General features: G+C 34.0%; 1 protein-coding gene across 3 annotated transcripts in view; it reads left to right on the forward strand.

Moving 5' to 3' along the window:
• Grik2 (glutamate ionotropic receptor kainate type subunit 2) overlaps nt 1-11,142 on the forward strand; it is a 664,662-nt gene that overhangs the window by 96,866 nt on the left and 556,654 nt on the right. The window lies entirely within an intron of this gene.

The following is an 11,142-nucleotide window of genomic DNA, read 5'->3' on the forward strand; positions in this document are numbered from 1 at the left end:
TCTTTTGCTTCTTGGATTTGTTTATGTAATTCATTGTTGAAGTGATCTTTCATTGTCTGATTTTGTTGTCTAATGTCTTTCTTAAGACTCCAGATCATTTGAAGCATGTAAATCCTGAATTTTTTATCTGACATTCCATCTGCTGCAGCTATTACCTCTTCTAAAGTTGAGTTGACCTGCATTGCTTGTGGTCCTTTCTTTCCTTGTGTTTTCATACTGCTCGCGTTTCTTTCTGCTTGGTGAAACTGTTGTGTTATTGAATTTTCCCCCTATATATTTATATTGCTCTTGTATAGTTGCAAACTCTCCCTTGCAGGCGCGGGAGGCGGCTCTGCTCCGCCCCTCCTCCAATTAGGGCGATGTGTCTACCATGCCGGCGGGCCGCTGGGCCTGCTCCTCTGCTTGGTCGCAGGTCTGCCCACCTTGCAGGCACGGGAGGCAGCTCTGCTCCGCCCCTCCTCCAGTTGGGGCGATGTGTCCACCACGTGGCGGGCCGCCGGGCCTGCTCCGCTGGTAGGTCGCAGGTCTGCCCACCTTGCGGGCGCGGGCAGAGGCTCAGCTCCGCCCCTCCTCCAATTGGGGCTATGTGTCTACCACGCAGGCAGGCCGCTGGGCCTGCTCCACCTGTCGGTTGCAGGTCTGCCTACCTTGTGGGCGCGGGCGGCAGCTCTGCTCCTCCCCTCTTCGAATTGGGGCCATGTGTCTACCACCTAATACAAGTTCTTGAATCAGCTGTTATGATAGCATTTTTAATTGCTTTTTTTGTAACCAAGATTTTCCTTTGCAGACTGCCTACTCAAAATTGTCCTAGATGTTTAAAAACTGTGATAAATGACATGTGCCATGTTCATAGGGCCCTGCTTTGCCTTTCCTTTAGTATGTTTTTTGTTGTTGTTGTCTTAATAACTTATTGAAGTAAGTAGATATGGTCTTTAATGAAAAGTATTAGTAGAGAAACATTAATTCAACTATTGAGATTTTTAAAGGCAGTAAAAAGCTTGAGCAGGAAGCATGTTATGTAAGGAAAATGGGTCATGAATAGTGTGTTAACAATTAGGAATGACACAGGCAAACAATACTCACAAAACAATGTTCCTAAAAACATAGTTTCTTATGTTTAAAAATATTCCTTGTCAAAATTTATGCTTATTTGTATCATTTTAAAAGGTAATTTCAGATTATTTTTGTGTTCTAAATATGTAATATTTTCAGAAAAATTCAAAATTTCATTTTTTAAAATTACAAATAGCCAAGATTAATTTAAGTGTTTCAAATACATTTTGCCACATGGAACTACTTTGTTTTGAATTTATTCAGAGAATTAAATTGACATGTCATTTATTTTTAGATACACTAGAGTGTTTGAAGTCTAATAGTTTTATTCCCCTCAGCTAATTTAAACTTTCTCACATAGATTCATAGTAACAAATATTAATTGCACACCTATTATTGTCAGACCTACAATAAGCTGTGAAAGCAAATGAGATCATGGTCCTTTGCTCAGTAGATTTACCCATTCTGTCCAAATCAAGTGACAGCTGCTATCCTGAGTTAAATGAGGTGTATAAGATGAAAATCCACAACAGACTGGGTAATTCAGGATTTCCAGAGCAGGTATGCCAGATTGACATTAAAGGCTAGCTTACCAAGAGTAAGACAAAAAGGAAATAGCATTTCATGGAAAGAAAGCACTATGACCAAAGGATGGTTGGTGAGACACAACTCTTGTTATTAAGGCACATCATGTCATTCTTTCTGCATAGAGAAAAGGACATATGTGAGGAGAGAGGTGAAGATGAGGTTACAAATTAAGCATGAATGAAATAAAAAAAAAGTTTTGTGGATTAAATTAAGGTCTACATACCACAGCATAAAATTTTGGTAAACCTTTGAAGGATCTGAGCAAAGGAATAGCATTGGATTAGTATTTTGGGAAAATCATTCCGGAAGTAGTAGGAATATGGGATGGGGAGGGGTGTGGTTGGGTAGATTTGAGATAAAGAGAGTGCCATGTTAAGGGACTATTAGAGTAATTGGTAAAAAAAAAAAAGACCTTGATTAAAGAAGTAGGAATGGGAGTGGAGAAGAAGTAAAGAGATGAATGAGATGGTTGACTCAATATGACTTAGGATCTACTGGAATTGAGAAATGATGAGAAAGCAGGACTCTAACATTATCTCCATCATCCACAACTGGTATACAACTATTTTTCAATGGACATGTGAAGGAATTTTTTTTTATTATATTAACAAATCATATGAAGTAAAACCAAAAGATATTTTATAATTTTAATAAACAATTATTTCCATTTAATGTGTAACTTATACATTGGCGGTGAGATATAGAGATGTTTAAGTACAAAATAGCTTTACAAATGCACTGCAGCAGTCTTAGATTGTTCTTTATTATGTATCTTTGAAAGGTAATGGCCGTAATTCTTACCTTTTATTTTGTTTCTTCATAGATTTAAAATGGTGCAGAGCTTACTGTGGAAAATTTAGTTCTTTATGGAGTTTTACTCTTTGAAACTTATCCTTAGAGTTTTTGTTGTGATGGAGGATTTTCTGAGCAAGGAAAATGTCCCCTCTTATCTTGATTTTTACAAAGAATATTTGTTAAATAAGCTCTTTCCACTCTTTTGTGTCACAGGCAGAATTATTAATAATGGGTTTAGAAATGCCACTTGTGAGATTCCTGAGTTCAAGCCAGACTAGATGTTTTTCTGAGCCATATTATTGCTTATCCATGTATGTCTTTTGAAACAAATGTGAGTTACATGTTAGTTATAGTCCCTTTTAAAAAGTCTATATAATTGAAAGAAATTCTGTAGCTGTTTTTTCTGCCACTACTGTGTTAGTTTTTTTGGCCCACTTTACCTTTCTCCTAAAATAAAGAGTTATTTAAGATACAAAATTAATATGGACATTTTGCCAATACAGGACTTGGATTATAATGAGAGATATTGGAAAGCCTGTTAAAGAGTTTTGTATACTTTTTTTTTGAGCATGGGGAAATCAGCATTGGCCTATAACCTGTGTTTAATCTGTTTAGTTTTTATAACTTTGTAGTCAAACTTATTTTCATTTATACTAGATTTTCTGTGAGTCTTCTGATTGCAAAAAATAACAAAGAACAAAATTAGAATTTTAGTAGAGTAGATAATATTCCCAGTTGCTTGGCTCCTTTGATAGCATATATGAATTATTCACCATCCATATTTAATAGCATATGTTATACTCCTTAATACATCTATAACCATCTACTTCCAGAGGGAAAACTATTCAGATGCTGTGGTTTGTTTAGTTTTTCAATGAAAGCTGAAGAGAGAGTTGAATATTTCCCCCAAGACCTTCTACAGCTTGTATATTACTACTTTCTTATATTATTTACCATGGTGCTTTCCAAAAAGGTTTCCTTGGGAATACCATCAGGTATTTTTAAAAAATAATTTTAAATAAATTCTATTTTGAAATATTGGCAATTGATTTTACACTATATTTCTATAATATTTAAAATGCATAAGTGCAATTATATATATGTATATCTACAGGATATGCTAAGTTGGCATTTATGTCTAATAAATATGAGACAATGTCCAGTTAGATAATGTTAAGATGATATTTAAGCAACTGTCTCAAAGAGAGTGAAAGCTTCAAGTATTATTATTGTTGTTGGTTATTAGAATTTTTCTCAGCTATCAGAGAAATTTGAGGTAAAATATATTTCTTTAACCTAGAAAACATACTATTGGTTTTTCTCAGAAATTCATCTTTTATCTCAATGCTTATATAGATTATATATTTTTAGATAAATATGAAATTATAGGTGCAGAACTTATGAGTTCAAAATGATTCTATTATTGACGAATAACTTAATCACTGGAAACATGTATCACTTTTATTGGTGTAGCCATCTTGAAGGAATCAGGCTGCAGAAGTATGTCATAATTCAATTGAAACACATTTCTTCTGGCCCTAGGGTAGTCAGGGCAAAGAAATAGCAGTCCTGAGTGTTAAGAGCTCATGAAAGGTGTTATGGTTTGGATGTGAGGTGTCCCCCAAAAGCTCAAAAAAAAAAAAAAACCCCACAAAAAAACACATTTCTTCTACCAGGAAAGAATACCCTTGCCTGAAAAGTGTGATCATGAATGACAACCTTGATTAATTGCAGAGTATTTACTTCAACAAGAGGAATGGGACTAATATCAGAATGGTAAATCCTATATCTTGCTCCAAATTATGTAAAACAGTTATAGGTTAGAATTATATATTGTGCAGAGAATTTCTACAATTCAATTTCTTCATTTCATAGATGAAAACAGTTAAGTCCCACAGAGGTTGTTATGTTCCTAAGATAAGCAGCTGGTTAGTGGCTGAATGGAGCAATAATGCAAGACTCATGATTCTAACTCAATCCATTTTTTTTCTGTATTGCATTTTACTTAATTATTTTTAAGCATAATAAACTAATTTGAATTCTCTGCCATTTTCTTTAATCTATCAAGTATTAATATTTTTCGTTATGAGAACTTGTGTTAGTTTAAAAAACTGAATAACTGAATCCATTTTTTTTTTGTTTGTTTGTTTTTTCTTTTTGGTACCGGGGATTGAACAACTGAGGGGCAATTTTCCAATGAGCCTTATCCCCAGCCCTATTTTGTATTTTATTTAGAGAAAGGATCTCACTGAGTAGCTTAGTGCCTTGCTTTTGCTGAGGCTGGCTTTGAACTGGTGATTCTTCCATCTCAGCTTCCCAGCTGCTGGGAGTATAGGCAAGCGCCACTGAGCCTGACAAAAAACTGAATCTTTAGATGCAAAATACTCATAACATGTTTAGGAAACTTGCTCTGTGTTATTTATATAAAATACGGTAATAAACTTGTATGTTAGTCATTTGTTTTAGCCATTAATTCTGGAAAGTAATTCTTATGGAATTTAGAGAATGATTTACCTCATAAATATTAGTAGATCTGATTACAATAGTCAGGGAAGTTTTATAGGAATAAGGATAATTATATTGAAGTATACTTGGGTGATAAAACATGAATATAAAATGAAAGTCTTTAATATCAATATTTGTTTTAGACAAATAACACATTTACAGCTACATTTCTGCATAATAGCCAAAGAAAAGCAATGGTTCTTCTGAATTATGACATGTGATCCAAACGAGTTCTATATTTTCAATTTATGCTACTGTTTTCTCTAGTTAGTAGAAAATGTAATTAGTTGGCAATATTGTGCTAGTTTGTATTTAGGAAAATAGCTTTCTGGTTTTTAGGGGCCAGCTGGTGGTATACATGTAAAGCATCATGACATGAAATCTATGGATTTCTTGTTGTGCAGTTTTACAATTATATGAAATTCAATCTATCAACCTTTTAGTAATGAAATTGGCAAGTACAGATGCACCTTAACTTCGGAGCCAGACTTTTCTTTGGTAAAGGTGTTGCCTGGGGAAACTATACCAAATATTTTCAGTGTCCATCTGCCTAGAATTGTCAACAGGTAAAACTGGTAAAATAAAAAACAACTCTGAAATAAAAGAAGCTATGTGACCAAAGATATTTGCAATTTGAGAGGATGAGAGGATATAAGTACATGGATCAATAATAATTGTGTGTTACTGGCATCCTTTTTGGTTCTGTTAGCTTTTTCACTGCTGTGACCAAAAGAACAATTTTAGTAGAGTACATGTTTATTTGGAGCTCAAGATTTCAGAGGTCTGAGTTTATAAATGGCTGACTCCATTGTTCTTGGCACATGGCAAGGCAGAATGTCATGGTGGAAAGAGATGGAGGAGAGAAGCAGGTCAGCTTCCAGGGCAGGAAGCAGAGAGAGATTAAACTAGAATTACCAGGGATAAAACATATGCCCCAAAGACACACTCCAATGACTTATCTCCTTCAGCAACACCTTACCTGTGTGTAGTTATGACCAAGTTAATGCATTCATGTGGATTAATGTTCTTACTGGGTTAAGATTTCATAACTCAATCATTTTACCTGTAAACTTTCTTGCATTGTCTCATACATGAGCTTTTGGAAGGCACCTCATATCTAAACCATAACAATGCCCATGGCATTATCTTTGGATTAGTATATCTGAAACATATCTTTGAAAAGTAGTGAATGAAGCTGCTGAAAAGAGAGCAAGCAGATTCTGGAAACCCTGTAAATTTAAGAGGTTTTTCCCTGTGAGATATAGAAGAGAGAAAGTCACTAAGGCACGTGAAAAAAGAAATGCTGTTGGGTAATGTGCCAGAAGATACATTTGTGTACAGTTTGCTTTGAACATAGGGGCCACCTTGGCCACCTCTTTGGTGAGTGAAGGAAGATCAGATTGGAAAAGAACCTCAGTGATCTTTAGTTGTATTTATGTTCATTGAATCTAAAAGTGGGCAAATATCTATTTCATCAAATCTATTCCCACATTTCATCAGTAATATGGGTGGATATGACTTTGCTAGGTTTGTGGCAATTAAGAAGTCTAGGAGCTAGAATTTACCTGTAGGTAATCTGTTAATTATGCTTGCCCATGAATATTCTCTAAAGCATTTGGGAGGTGTTTTGATTTACTGGTACCTTTCTCTCAGTGACCAAGTATATGAGACAACACTGAGTTCTGAGAAGAACATAGTTATATAGAACAAAATTAAGTCTCTAAGTGCTCTGTACAGATATTTTGTTATAGCACATCAAGCTTTGAAATAGACACCCTGGGGATTGCAATTGGTCAGGATAACTGTAACTCCTGACCCCTACTTTTTTCATACAGTGTCATATTTCAGGGAAATTTTGAGAAGAATATGGGCTGGTACTGTCCCTTTATTCATACCATACAGATTAACTATTTTCTGTACCTCTGTATCAAGTCACTCTTATGTCCTAACATAGTAATATTTTGCAAAAATGTTTAGAAATATTTGATACTAAGCTATATGTTATAAGTATTATTTTGATATATTACTATAATACTTTAGTAAAATTTATTTTTTAATTGTGTTTTTTCTAGAATGAGATTAAAATACCCCAGGGCATTTTTTTTTTACATAGACCAGGGTGTTTCATGGAAATAAAGGTGGTTTTAAAATGTCACAGACATAGTTCTAGGACTGACTGTGCTTCTGACCATCCTTGCAAATATGAATAAGTGTTCCTGCCACCTGAGCCTTAGTTTTCATTTATAAACTGGAGGTAATGATATCAGTCCTACTTCAACCCTAGTATTATTTATAAAATAAAAATGTCATCATGCATGTTAATGATAGCCATCATTGTTTTTCACTTATATAGGAACATTGTTATAATCTTTTGCCAAAATACTCTAATAGCCCTCTGGTAAGATATTAAATCACCAATATGTAAAAATATAAACTACTGGAAAAATGCAATTTGACACCTATAGTAATAAAAATAATATGCCATGGAAGTAGGTATAATATTCTGTGCCTTTTATATAATAGTTCCTCTGTTATTTTTGTATAATATATTTATATATCACTAAACAAATATTAATAAATATAATTAATAAATATGATATAGTAATCATAATTCAAGGGGTTCAGGTTGTTGGGATATAACATTCAATTTAAAATGATAAAGGTTTTCTATCATAGAGATTGTCTTTTGGCATAAGAATAGTAGAATTAGAAAGATATTTGATTTTTTTTCAGAATCACACAGGAAATGAAACATTAATCCTGAATAAATGCTTTTTCATTTTATTAGGTGGTAGGCAAAACACTACCCATTAAGGGAAAATGTGTATTTTTACTTAATTACAACCATCTAACGTAACTGAAGTTAAAAAATGAGAACTCTATTCCTTTTGATTTTTGGCTAAAAATTGTGTTCAGATGGATGGGAACTATAAATATGCAAGTCTTCATCTCTCCCCCTCTATTTAGACTATATTTGAAAACTGGATATAAGAAATTCATAAATAGACATGAGCAAGTCTTAAAATATTTGAGGCATCATTAGTGCTTCTAATAATATTTTATAGTGTCTTCTATTTCCCTTATAAAGAAGCATCCTGGCTTGTATTTATCCAAATTATTCTGACTTGTTTAAGTGTTATTACAGAATGCAGCATGCTTATGAAAATCTTTAAAGTTCTCTAGAAGCATTACTTCCATAGTCTATGACCCCTAGAGTTAATGTGATTTTTGACACTGCACATAGCTAGAATATGTGAAAGAGGCTATGGGTTATGATTTTTAGAAAGCTTATAATATGGAAAATAGATTTATCTGAACAAGAATAAAATGTTGAACTTGAAAATAGCATTGCACTTGTTAATGATGAATTTGGTATGAGAATAAGAGATTGTTGAAATAATTATCTTTTTCATTTTGGAGGCTTGTTCCAATTAATATATCGATGAACGGATGGGTAGATTGATGGATGGATAGAAGGAAGGATGTCTCCATGAGTTTTCATGGAATCTGAGTATTAATTTTGTTTTTATTATATGTGACTTAGGAGCCACTATTCCTTTCTGAGTTTATCCAAACCAAAGTGGTCAGGTCAGATGATATCCAAATTATTTTATTAACTTTGAGCATGCGTACACACACACACACACTATGGGGGAGTGAGTGTCTGGTGATACTTCTGCTTAGTTTTCAAAGTGATTTTCTTGATAGCTCATTATTGATTACAGGTGAGTCTGTCTTTTCTACAGGGGATGAATTTATATATATTGAAAGGAAATAAATAAATTCTGGAGTTCCCCTTATGAGGCTGAGAGTCTGAGGAAATCCTGGCAAGGTATAAGAAAGAGAAACTGTGTTTCCAGAATTAATTAAATTCTGGTTAGACTACATTTATCTAAAAATAATGACATTGCCTTTTATCTATATTTGAATGGAAGGGATGAATTTGGCCTGAGTATAAGAGATTGTTGAGAGAATTATGATTTTCAATTTGGAGGCTTGTTCCAATTAATATATCAATGAGTGGATGGATAGATTGATGGATGGATAGAAGGAAGGATGTCTCCATCCTTCTTTTGTACACTATGGCCACTAGATTTAATTTTTTAAAATAAAACAACTTGTAGAATATCCCCGTTCAGCTGTTGTTCAAATGTCAAATGCCAATTGTCATAAATAGTCATTAAATGACTCTGGCTAGAGATCCATAAAAATTGGAAGTGGTGCACTGTATTGTCCATGAGAACCCTCCAAGAAAAGCTGAGAAAGTGCCAGGATGTCATGTAATTATTTTACTGTGGAAGCCCATTAATTAAAAACACTGAGTCCAATTGGTACTCTTATTTCCCCCAAACTGATTTATTACTTTTTTCTTAAGAATATAGTGGTATTCTTGAAGCACTTTTCTATTAGTGCATATTAATTGCACAGAACAGTGGGTTTCATTGTGGCATATTCATAAATGCATATTAATATTTTGATCATTTTCCATTCCCAATTACTCTCCTCTTAACCTCCCCTTCTCTGACCTCTGATATCGCTTCCTCTTCCTCAGTGTCCTTTGAAGCACTTCTTGTGAAGCTGGATTTATGGAAGCAATATCGTCTCAATTATAATAATGGAGTTTGATTTTCTTGGTAAATTTACCAATCTATTTTGTTTTTAATCAAACTATTGAAGTCAATGAAATCTTTTTACAGGTTGTTCAAATGGCTAGCCATATTTCTCCAGGCACATAGCATTCTGTAAATGTCTCATTCACTATGTCTAAGTGCATGATTTTAATAACTGCAGGTAAATCCAAGTATCCGGCAATACTTCTCTGACAGGTGTAATGGATTATGAAATCCCACTATTAGAGAGCTTGTTATTTAAGGTTAGGCAAGTACTTTCTTTGCAGCCTGATTTAAACAGAAGCTGCTACTAGAAGTATATTTTATTACTTTTGAAAATATAATATTTATTGCCCCTGAAAGAAAAGAATCCAGGTCCAGCATTACAATCTAGATAAAAGGGAAATGAGAATATTAAAATAGTGGTGATATTCTTAAATGACTGTAGCTGCTATATGAATATAAATGACTTACTCTAATTAAGTTAAGTAGTATTCTAGTCCCATCAATGGACATGGAGCAACATGCAGCATGGCCTTTTTTTGTAAGATTCTTGTGCTCTGCCTGGAAGGATAAAGTATAAACATACACAAAGATTAATTACATTAATAAGTACTGAATAGTAAGTTATTAAGAATTTACTACATGTTATATGGTATATTAAATATGTTTCTTGGGTCATCACATTCAGTCATTAACAGATTCTTATGAAATGGAATGACTGACATCCCAAGTTTGCACATGAAAAAACAAATACAGAGAGAACTTAGGAAACATCTCCAAAGTCATAGGGCCTATGTATATTGGTGAGAGAGTCAAACTCTGGGTAGTTTCACTTCAGTCTGTTTTCTTAAACTAACTGCAAGCCTGAACCAATGATTAAAATCCCACTCAGACAAAAATTGCTATATGGCTTCATAAGAGGCAAGAGGCTGTTTCCTCTATTATAGAGAGGGAATTTAGCTCTTTTCAGAAGTGTGTACTGCAATCAAGTGAAGACATGCAAGGAAGAGGTTTTTGGAGAATTGTCTTGAATGAGGCATTAATATATAAGATAAATGTTGATAAAGGAGATCACGGTTATGTTGATTTTTAAAGATTTATTTATTAGACTACTAGTTGTACTTTTCTTTGTTGACCTGCCTCTGGTATAACTTTCAACTTTGTAGTTGAAACAAACTATAAGTATGGTAATGCAGGGAAGGCTGAACAATTGCAACAAGGCGGGGCGGGGGGGGAGCACAAAATCTTCATCTTAATAGAGGTATTGTGTGAAGTACTTCACATAAATTTTTTTATTTTTGAATCTTCAGTTTCATTTCAGGTAATAAGATGAACTGGATGATAGAAATATTAGAGATACACATACCCACACACATCAAACACACATCAATTTAAAAGAAAAAATGATTGATCTTGTGTGAAACCAAGAGAATTCTTCAGAGATCAGAAACAAAGGGAACTTTGGCATCCAGAGAGGTGTCTGCCATTCCTTGGCAGCCCTTAGATGTCCATAAGCCACATGTGTGAAGGTCAAGGATAGAACTTTAGCCTTAGTAAGGCAGGAATTGAATAGAAATGATCTCCTATA

The sequence above is a fragment of the Marmota marmota genome, unplaced genomic scaffold (assembly GCF_001458135.2).
Source record: "Marmota marmota marmota unplaced genomic scaffold, marMar, whole genome shotgun sequence".
Classification (NCBI taxonomy): Eukaryota; Metazoa; Chordata; class Mammalia; order Rodentia; family Sciuridae; genus Marmota; species Marmota marmota.